Source organism: Halichoerus grypus, chromosome 6 (genome assembly GCF_964656455.1).
Source record: "Halichoerus grypus chromosome 6, mHalGry1.hap1.1, whole genome shotgun sequence".
Lineage (NCBI taxonomy): Eukaryota > Metazoa > Chordata > Mammalia > Carnivora > Phocidae > Halichoerus > Halichoerus grypus.
In genome coordinates this window covers 64046986-64058460 of record NC_135717.1, presented here as the reverse complement: position 1 = coordinate 64058460, position 11475 = coordinate 64046986, and positions in this window count along the sequence as shown.

Genomic DNA, 11475 nt, shown 5'->3' with positions numbered 1-11475 from the left:
CATGGTTGTTAGGTTTAGGGACCATGAATGAGAGTTGCCTTACATATCTTTGTGGTTTTAATGGATGGTTTTTCTCTTCCTGTATGTCTACTGAAGAATAGACTTTTCTCCATGGCCCACGATGTTATTCTAGATTGACTTTATTGCCTTTCTCATTCACAGGCCTCTTAGGGAAACCTTCCCATCCGTTATTCCTGAGACATTATCCTACACTCCTACCGTGGGATTGTAACCTTGAAAATCTCCAGTGCTAGCTTCCCACATTCACATTCAAACACACACACACACACACACACACACACACACACACACACACACACACACCTGGGTCATTCTACCAGGCAGAGGGACAGACACCTGACTCAATGATTGATCAGTGACTGATCAGATTCTCTTTCTTGAGAATGTGCATTAAGAGACACAGAGACCACAGTCATTTGGGAGCAGGCACTTGAGCCTAAAAGGTCAAACTTCATTCCTGCACCTAGTTTGACTTGGTTTTTATTCCTATTCAAAAGAGCTCTGAGTAGAATAAAAATCCGATGTGGTCTGGCCCTTTGCCTGTGACCTCTTTGGCTTGGCTCCTTGAAATGCTGCCCCCTCCCCACGGTGATGGGTGTTCCTATAATCCTGAGATATAGATGCCCCTCCCCCCAGTCTTTGCACATTGTTTCCTCTGCCCTTTTCTTTCTCCTCCTGCATATCTGCCTGGAGAAAATCTGCTCATCAAGAGTTGGATCACATTACATTTCCGTGACACCCCTTTTTGATTTCTCAGACTCAGTCCTCCTCTTCCAGCATTGCTCATGTTGTATTGTGTATATGTGATTATCTGCTGTTTCCCACAAAACTGCTCGCTTCTGGGGGAGAAGGGGCTGTATTTTTTCGTCTGCATTCCTTAGAATCTACATCATAGAAGGTGCTCAGAAAACCTTTGTTGAATAAATTAATGAATAATGTCCAAACATATATTTTGATGACCCATTGGCATTATTATCACGACATAAATCAGACTTAGAGGATAGGGATTTGGGCCACTAAACAAGGCAGTTGACACCGCAGCAACTAGCTGCATGAGCAAGTCAGGAGAAGGCAACCTCTTGTAGTGCTTATGAGCTCAAGCTCTGGAGTCAGGTGGACGCAGGTTCACATCCCAGCCCAGCACTTATTAACTGTGCTTCAGAATCTTTTTAAGATATGTTTTCCCAGTCTATAAAATGGGGTTGATAACCTATAGCCATGCTTTATAGAGTTGTGATGGGAATGGAATGAAACAACATGTGTACAACAGCATAGTCCCTGGCATGTAGAAAGACAATACATTCCTTACTAAGGTTTATTATTAAGAATCCAATTCTGGGGCACCTGGGTGGCTTGGTCGGCTAAGTGTCCAACTCTTGGTTTCAGCTCAAGTCATGATCTCAGGGTAATGGGATTGAGCCCTGTGTGAGGCTCCATGCTGGGAATGGAGCCTGCTCAAGATTCTCTCTCTTCCTCTGCAACCACCTGCCACCCCTGGTCAAGCTCACACTCTCTCTCTCTCTCTCAAAAAAAAAAAAAAAAAGAACCCTTCAGTTCTGTAGTACTTTTGTCCATTTGGTTCTGGGCCCATTAGCATACTATCAATAGAACTTCCCAAGCTTATAAAATCCAGTTGCAGGAAAGGACCTGATTGAACAGTTTTGAAGTCCTAGCCTGAAATTACCCTAGTCTGGCTAATCTCCTTAGTGGCACATGCAGATGATAACTGTATTTGGAAACAGCTATCTTTAATAACTGGCAAAAATTTGGCAATACTTCCTGAATTACTCAGCACAGATATCCCCCCCCACACACACAAAAGATAAGCTTAAGTCAGTAATGCTGCCAAGCGTCACTAAGGAAAAAGGTTTGCAAGGTTGTCTCCAACAAAGCGTCCTGGGTAATATTTATTAGTGAATGAATGTGGTCCAGGGCCTGAGCTCAAGTCTGAGGGCCCATAGGTTCATTGTTCTCAGGACCTCAGAGACTGGTGCACATGAATTAAAAGGCACATGAATCTGAGTTGCCTCCTGAACATTGATTTTTTTATTATGATAAAATACATAACAAAACTTACTATCTTAACCGTTTTTAAATGTACAGTTCAATGGGATTAAATACATTCAGTGTGTTGTGCACCCATCACCACCATCTTTCTCTGTAAGCCTTTTCATCTTATAAAATAAACTCTGTACCTTCTAAATAGTAACTCCCCATTCTCCCCCATCCCCCAGCCCCTGGCAACTGCCATTCTAATTTCTGTCTCTATGACACTTAAAAATAGACTAAAGAATTAATAGAAGTTGGGAGAGAAGGGGAAAAGAAGGATTATGGAAGTAAAAAATTCCAAGCAGAATGTAACGTATAAAGGATATGGGGCAGGGAACTCTCAACCCATAGGAGGGAGGCAGCCATTGGGGCTGGGGTATACAGCGAAGGGAGAAGGATTCAAGCTGAAGATGAAGAGGGAAGCAACAGGCATTAACCTGTTTAAGCAGAGACGGGGCATAATACAATATATTTTTAAATGATCACTCACTACATAGATTAAAGTAGAAGAACGAATGAATGTGGAGAGACTAGGAGACTATCATAGTCCTCCAGGTAAAGAATATAGTGGCGTATACCAGTGCCACGGTAGTGTGAAGACGAAGCATAGCTGCTGGCTTCAAGAAATATATAAAAATAAAAATGTAACTTGGTGATGGATTGAAAGGGGAGGAGGTGGGAGATTTCAAGGATGACCACCAAATTTATGATTTTAGCAGCCAAGCAATGGAGGTGCCATTTTCTGAGTTGGGGAAATCTAAAGGTGGACCAGACTGGGGAGGATAGGTAAAGAGATCAAGAATATAGTTTTCGACCTTTGTATTTATGACAATCTTGTGACATTTAGTTGGAGATAGATGATGATAAATGATGGTGACAGATAAAATTTTACACATGTATTTATGACAATTCTGTGACATCTAGTTGGAGATAGATGATACAGATAGGTAGGTAGATCGATCAATAGATAGATAATTTGAGTCAGAGGGGTGCCTGGGTGGCTCAGTCGGTTAAGTGTCTGACTCTTGATTTCAGCCTGTTCTTGATCTCAGGGTTGTGAGATCCAACCCAGGGTTGGGCTCTGCGCTGTGCATGAAGCCTGCTTGGGATTCTCTCTCTCCTTCTCCCTTTGCTCCTCCATGCACATGCTCTCTCTCTCTTTCTTTCTCTGTCTCTAAAAAAAAAAAAAAGAAAGAAAGATCTGGGATAGAGCTATAAATCTGAGAATTCATCAGCATGAATGAGATCACTTTGGGACAAAGTATCCAGTGAGAAGACCATAAATGAGATCTCAATGACTCTACCATGTAGAAGTGAGATGGGAGAGCAGGAAGGAGCAAGTAGATGAGAGAATGAGTGGCCTGAGAGGTCATAAGAAAACCAGGAAGCCAAGGAAATTCAAAAAAGAAGGACCCTTTTCCTAAGGGAGATGCTGGACAATGGGAATGAAATTCTCAACACCCCAGCTGGGCTTTCCTCTACCCTGCTCTGACCAGGATACGGGTCAACTCCTACCTTGGTTCCCCTGCTCCTGTTCTATATTTGCTGTTCAAACTCCTATGCTGAAATCCTCTTATCTCTCTAGATATGTTAATGTCATTGGCCAATGTCACAAGATTAGCATGTGACTTAACTTGTCTATTAATACAGCCCACATTAACAGTTGGACCACCAAAGCCAAGGATACTTTTCAACAGCTCAAGGAAATTTTTCAGTAGGTAAGAAGGCCAATACTGGTTAATAGCATAATTAACTCTGAAGAGGGCAATCTAACTTCTCTCATTTCCAAGTTCTTAGTAACCCACAGAAGGTGATTTGTTCATAAACACTGGTTCTTCCAAATAAAAGACAAGCATAGATAAGGGACAAAAAGAGCGAGATAATTTTTCTGGAGGGTTTGTTCCTTCCTGGCTGAGACTTGCTATGGTGAAAAAAATTTGGTTCTGACGGTTAAGTTATGTGACCTTTGGGAAATCACTCAGTGTCCCTCAACCTTAGTCTCCTCATCTGTAAAGCGAAAAAACTGAAGTAGGTTTTGTTCAACCCTCCCTCCAGTTCTAATGGCCCGTCGCTCTCAAAGTATATGACTATTTTCAACTTAGCTTATGCAGAAGTTTGTTCTTGAAACTCATCAGGACACAGAAAAGCACTAGAAGATCCAGAGCCAATAATAGGCACCAACACTCACCAGCTCAATCTGCCATTTGACATATTGGAAAGAATGTTAAGTAGAGCACAACTCTTTGCTAGTTTTTAGGTCTTTTTAGAAGGAAACTTTATAATAATAGTCATTTGAGGTTTTCAACTACTCTAAAGGTGTTCTTTACTCAAGGATTTTAAATAAATGGTCTCTCTAGGAAACCAGTGCTGGAAGAAAGGACAGAAGTGGAGAACAAAAAGAAGGAGGGAAGGGAACAGGGACAGGAAGAGCACATTTTAAAAAGAAAGGGAATATGTCCTTTTAGCTAGAAAGAGTGGTTCTCATTATAGAAGAACATTCTCTCTGACCATGCCACAGACTCTATGCTCTTAGAACAAGGCCTGTGAAAAAAAAATAAATAAGGAAAAAGGAACCTATGATAAACCATTGATTCATTCGTTCATTGGTGAAAGACATCAAAGGTGACAGCAGCATTTTTTCGTCGTAATGTACTTGGTGAGAAATAACTAAAATTAGCAACAGACGAAGTTAATGCTAATTATCCCTGGAAACTGAACATACCGTTTCACAAGATCGGTGTAAAAAATCCATGCACATATTAATTTTTTAAATGGTACATGCAGATATGGCCTTTAGAATCAGACTTTTTATTCTACAGGATGTTGCCTATATAAGGAAATGAGATTGGATGAGTGATATAAATTATATATATATATATAATTTTTTAATTATACAGGTTGAGGGACACTGAGTGATTTCCCAAAGGTCACATAACTTAACCGTCGGAACCAAATTTTTTTCACCATAGCAGGTCTCAGCCAGGAAGGAACAAACCCTCCAGAAAAATTATCTCGCTCTTTTTGTCTCTTATCTATGTTTGTCTTTTATTTGGAAGAACCAGTGTTTATGAACAAATCACCTTCTGTGGGTTACTAAGAACTTGGAAATGAGAGAAGTTAGATTGCCCTCTTCAGAGTTAATTATGCTATTAACCAGTATTGGCCTTCTTTCCTACTGAAAAATTTCCTTGAGCTGTTGAAAAGTATCCTTGTCTTTGGTGGTCCAACTGTTAATGTGGGCTGTATTAATAGACAAGTTAAGTCACTTAGGCACTCAAATGAATGTTGTCTATGAAGCAAGGGTATACACTTACCTAATGTTGTTACTGATATGGAATATGGATATGGAATTCTTTTGGAATAAAAGTTATCTATCCCACCGCTGAACCTCCGCTACCAAGTTCTCCTTTTCTGAGACAGCCAATGTTATCAACTTTTATGTACCTTTCAGAAATATTTTATCAAAACAAATGAATATGTATGTGTATATACAAAAACATACATAACTATATATACACATATATATACACATATATATTCCTCTCATTTTGCTAACTCAAATGAGAGTATACAATACTTGCTTCTTTCAGTTAGTAATATTGTAGAGCTCATTTTTATCAATATATACTGTTCTTTATTTCTTTTTGTGGATGTATGGTATTAAATCATATGTCTGTATATAATACACTTCACCAGTGCCCTATCGATGGACATTTAAGATTTCACTTAAGTTGTTTTCAATATTTACTATTAAAAGCAAGGCTACAATTTAATGACTTTCAACATACATCATTTCACACATTAGGTTCTATTTGTAGGAAATCATTCCCAGGAGAGAAATAACTAGGTTAAAAGGTATGCAAATTATAATTTTATTAGAAACTTTTTTTTTTTTTTACTTTGTGGTGTGTGTGTGTTTGTGAATAGGAGATGTATATACATGGACCAGTGATTTGCCCAAATGGAAGAAGAGAGAAGTCTCCCTCATGCTGTTTCCTCCAGCCACTGCATCCCCCTTCCCAGAAGCAATCACTGTGACCAGCTTCCTGTGTAAGTTTCCAAATACTATTCTATGCATTTATGTATCTATAATATAAACACAATCATCTATGAATGTATAGGAGAAGTACTCCAGTTTGACAGATACGCAGTTTTCTTCTGTCACAGTCTGGGGATCAGAAGACTCATGCCAAGAGAGGCATCACAGATCAGTGTAAGTGTTCAAGTAAGGAAAAGATCTTTTTATTGTCCTGTCATTCTTTATCAGCCAGACACCAGCAACATTGTGGATTCCATCAGGAATTCTGACCTTCACTATGCCTATGTGTACATTCTGGAAGGAAGAGAAGCGATGGGTACCGGTTGAATTTTCCAATCTGGATTCGCTGCAACCATCTGAGATCTGCTTTCATCTTCCTAGTGGTAGAGTCTGTGTTGGGTCTCCTGCCCCCTTTGTTTTGTGTTTCTCTCTTTCTTGACTGCATTTTCCAACACTGGAGGGCTACACATTTGGACTTTAGGTGGCAAGCTGCATTCCAAGAAGCCCTCCTTAACACAAGTCTGTTCGCTTCCATCTCTCCATGCAAACTGCATGGCCCTCGCCTGACTACTTTTCTCTCATCATATCTTGATAAAAGCAACAAGGAGCCGTCAACCTACCGCAATATTCTGAGTTCTTCCAAAGAGTACCCCTCGAGGGGATAGACAAGCCAGTGGTTTCGCTTCTATGACAGTTCAAGTGACAACTTTACCAAATATTTTGCCATGGGATAACAAGGGTCAACAGCTTTCCAGCCTGCCCGAGAATCTCTCCTATCATCTATATGTCATGCAGTTCAATCACTACTAAGAGGAATCAGACCTTTCTAAGGCACAGAAAGCCTGTCAAGTCTTACCTTTCACAGGATTCTGTTCCAATGATGTGGCTATATCACCTAAGGGGACACAATAGCCAGAGTTTGCTATCAAGGCCCCCTACCCACCAATAGAGTTAATCAAGGCAAAGTTAACTGTCCAAAAGTTTCTCGTAAGCAAGGAAAACAACAAAACAGAAGGACTCAGCGGCTGTCTACTTTCCTTTCTATTCCCTGGCCTTTCTAAGGCCAACAAAGGACAAACCCTAATCTTGTGCAATTCCCACACATGAGCTGTGCTCTTTTGGACTAATGCAGGTTTCTTTTATCTTTACTGGCTTTGAGGAGACATCAGATTTTCTTGTGGATGAGCTCTGTGGCTCTCCATAGCCAGCAGGCTTAGGCTTCAGGCCCAGAGCACCCTGGAGGCCACATGTGGTTTCATCTGGACAAATACTTTCAAACAAATTCCCTGGCTTTTCTGCAGAATTATTGAGATGACAGACACCTGCCACCCACGTAGTAAGATGATGTTCGGCACTAACCCAAGGGCCTTACAAGGTACAGGTGGTATAAGCAAGTGAGACTGGTGAGTTCAGCCTGAAATCATAACATTATCTTAGATTTTATTTTTATTTATTTTTTTAAAGATTTTATTTATTTGACAGAGAGAGACACAGCGAGAGAGGGAACACAAGCAGGGGGAGGGACAGAGGGAGAAGCAGGCTTCCCAAGGAGCAGGGAGCCCGATGCGGGGCTCGATCCCAGAACCCTCAGATCATGACCTGAGCCGAAGGCAGACACTTAACCACTGAGCCATCCAGGGGCCCCTATCATAGATTTTAGATCACCAACTTGCTACAGCATTAACTGCAGGAGTTCTTTTGTAATGCACCCAAAGCTTTTTTTTTTTAATCTCTTTGACACACCCTTTGGAGAATTAAAATATAGTAGTAAAGCCTAAAAGACTCTGGTAAGAAGCCTTCTAAGTATATTTTATAGCATAAAAAGTGAAATAAAGAACATGCCAAGATTCTAAGGGTTCAAAATTTCTAGTTACTCCAGTATAAGCCAAGAAATTCATGACAATTGACCCTTATGCTTTCAAAAATTAAATGAAATGGAGAATTCTAAAAAAGTAAAATGTAAGCCAAGGGCCTTCAGTAGAATATGCTCTCTGTAAAAGATACATTATTCTATCATCATTTAGTCTTAGGTTTCTAGTATTCTCTCAGAATTTTAAGTATATTTTAAGTAATTACCTGGCATTGATTCAACATCTGGTATTTGGGGATTTTTTTAGACTGAGGTATTTTTCACATAAATTCAATTCAATTCAATTATAATGAGTGTTTAGATTGATATATGTTTTTAAAGATTTATTTATTAATTTGAATGAGAGAGAGAGAAAGAGAAAAAAAAAAGCATGTCAGCAGAGGGTAGGGGCAGAAGGAGAGGGAGAGAGAGAATCTCAAGCAGACTCCCAGCTGAGTGCGGAGCCTGATGCAAGGCTCCATCTCACGACTCTGAGATCATGACCTGAGCCAGAATCAAGAGTCAGACGCTCAACTGACTGAGCCACCCAGGTACCCCTAGATTGATATTTTCTTATTACAATCCTTTTAATACACACATTGAGACTAATTTTCTTAAAATAGTTAGATTTTAAAACTATTTTAAATTGTTAGTTTCTTTTAAAAGTCATCAGAATTCACATGTGCTAGATGGTTTATTCAAATATTTAAGAGAAAACTAAATCTAAAATTATTATATTTGCTAACCAATATTTTTCTGGGGGTCTTATGTGGTATGATCTTTCACCCCCACTCCACCTCACATATTGAACTTCTGCTTTCCTCTTACGTATCCTCAAGATCATATTTTCCTTATTCATCCTTTTCCTATGCCCATATCTCATTAAATCTAAGATGTCATTGTAGATGTATCATTTTTGGTACCATTAAGAAAAAAAAATCTTAACAGTCACAGTGCTTTCTTATCACTTAGAATTTTTATTTTATAGGAAAAGAGCCTTTTTCAACTTAATATGCAGATTTCTTCATGTATTCTTATGTGAAATAAAGAGATTAAGGTTAAGGTAGTCCTAAAATGTCTTTACATTTAGAGCTAGACTCAAATCCAGCTCATTGTGGAAGCATCCATAACTCTAACCCCACTCGACACTTCCCATTGCTCCCAGAACCCTATGTATCCTCTTATGTAGTGCTCTGCCACATTTTCTCTCTTTTTCAGAATAAATTCTTATGAACCATGCTGTAAGACTCCTCTTTGATATTGCTTGGCACAGCTTTTAGCTGAGAGGGTGATGCCCTTCTGGGAAATTAGAGCAGAATAAAAAATGCAGTGGGCACCAAAGTGCCTATTTTGATGGTTTGTTTAGCAAACCTAGTTTGATCATTGGATGTGCAAAAATTTTCCTTATATTAGAGTCCTTATCCTCCCCCTCTAACATCAGCCTATTAAATCCACAGTCTGTTGGATTTGATTCCCAACTGATGCTCAATTGGTGTAGCTTAGATATTTGTGTGGAAATTTACTACAGTGACTACCCTTCCTTCTAATGGGGAAAAAGTTTTGTTCCTATGGTAACTGTTTCAGACCAGTGCATACTTACTATACTTCTAAAATATGCAACCCATCCTTATGGGAGTACACATCATCTTGAAAGATTTTTTTATTCCTTCAATAAGCATTGATTTTTTTTTCCTTTTCACCTAATTTCCGAGTAAAATAAAGCTTTGTTTGTAAGAATTGCTAAGGCAGAGCTTCAGGGAAAAAAAAAAAAGAACCATGGATGAACCTGGCCCTTGGCAGTTGTCATGAGAGAGCAGAAACAGTCCTCAAGTGATTTCTGGGAACACATGACCAGTCCCTCCATAGCTGTATTTCTCCCAGACTTTATATTTTCCATGCATCATCATGTTTTCTGTGTTTGGGATGTTGCTATGCAAAATGATATAAAAGAGTGTTTTTTTTTTCCTAAGGCAATTAAGTTTAGCAAATGCTACTCTAGAATGATGCAGAAGTTCCTTAGAAAAATTTTAGAACTCCCTGGGGAATGATCTAAGAATGCTCATGATAAGAAAGGATGAATGTCAATAATGGCTTAAAATGTCATTCATCAGTTCCAGGGACTTTGCAACTACTGACATCACTTAAGCCACAGTTTTGAAAAGGGTTCTTCTTTGTATTTTGCAAACAAAAGGCCCTCCTGATCTTTTTCTTCAAATTCATTGGTCTCTATGAATTTTTCCCTTTAAAAATTATATACTACAATAGAAAAGAAAGGAAGGAAGGAAGGAAGGAAGGAAGGAAGGAAGGAAGGAAGGAAGGAAGGAAGAAAGAAAGAAAGAAAGAAAGAAAAAGAAAGAAAGAAAGAAGAAAGAAAGAAAGAAAGAAAGAAAGAAAGAAAGAAAGAAAGAAAGAAGAAAGAAAGAAAGAAAAGGAAAAGAAAACACCAAAACTACAACTTCAGCATTTGTTAGAAAAATTAGCATCATGGTCTCCTTTTCATTTTATCTTTCTTTTGTGGGTATGTGTGTGAATTTTTCTTCAGAGCTCACTCCGAGAAAGAGAGATCTATGGATTCTATAGTTCTGTGATAGACTTTTAGAAGAGGAGTTATAAAACATGTTCATAGGATCTTAAGCACATAACTCCCATCCTCAGCATACATGACCCATATAGACTCTAAAACGGTGAGTCTTCATAACTAAAGGGGCAGCATGGGTTTACTTAAGGATTGGCAGCATCCATCTTGCTACTTATAAAGAAGCCAAAATAGGGGCCCCTGGGTGGCTCAGTCAGTTAAGTATCTGCCTTCAGCTCAGGTCGTGATCCCAGGGGATGGAGCCCCACATTGGGCTCTCTGCTTCTTGGGGAGTCTGCTTCTCCCTCTCCCTCTGCTGCCTCCCCGTGTTTGTACTCTCTCTCTCTGTCAAATAAATAAAATCTTAAAAAAAAAAAAAAGAAAAGAAAAGAAAAAAGAAGCCAAAATACAAGGGTTGGGAGAGAAGAGAGTGAGCGATTATACATGACTCAACTTTTGGGGCCTCCAAAGGTAGCAGTGCCTGTGTGGTTGTCAACCCAGAGTAAGATACAGCGTTCCTAGGCGATTCTATGGGATTCCAAACATCCTGCCTGCCCTTATCAACATGCTGCAGTGTCTGAAATTCCACCATCAAGTCTCATTGGGTCCTCCAGAATTAGATTATCCAAATAGGTAGAAGGGCCCCAACTGAAGGAGTCAGAAGGCACATAAGGGAGTAGGGGCAGCCTAGGGGGCTGAAAAGAAGCCATGGGCATGGAGCATACTATGCAAGGCAGGTCTAGGGGGCAGGACCTTGGGGGGAGCTTGGACAACAAAGGATATCGTGAAGGACATTAGCTGCTTGATGAGTGAGGGAGTGTTGGCATCTCTAAGAGGAGATTGCTGAAGGACCTACAAGACTTTCCTGCTTGCTAGGTTTGCCTTGCAAGACACCAAATTTGTGCGGTCTTGTACCTCATGGGAAGGAGCTTCAACAAGGCT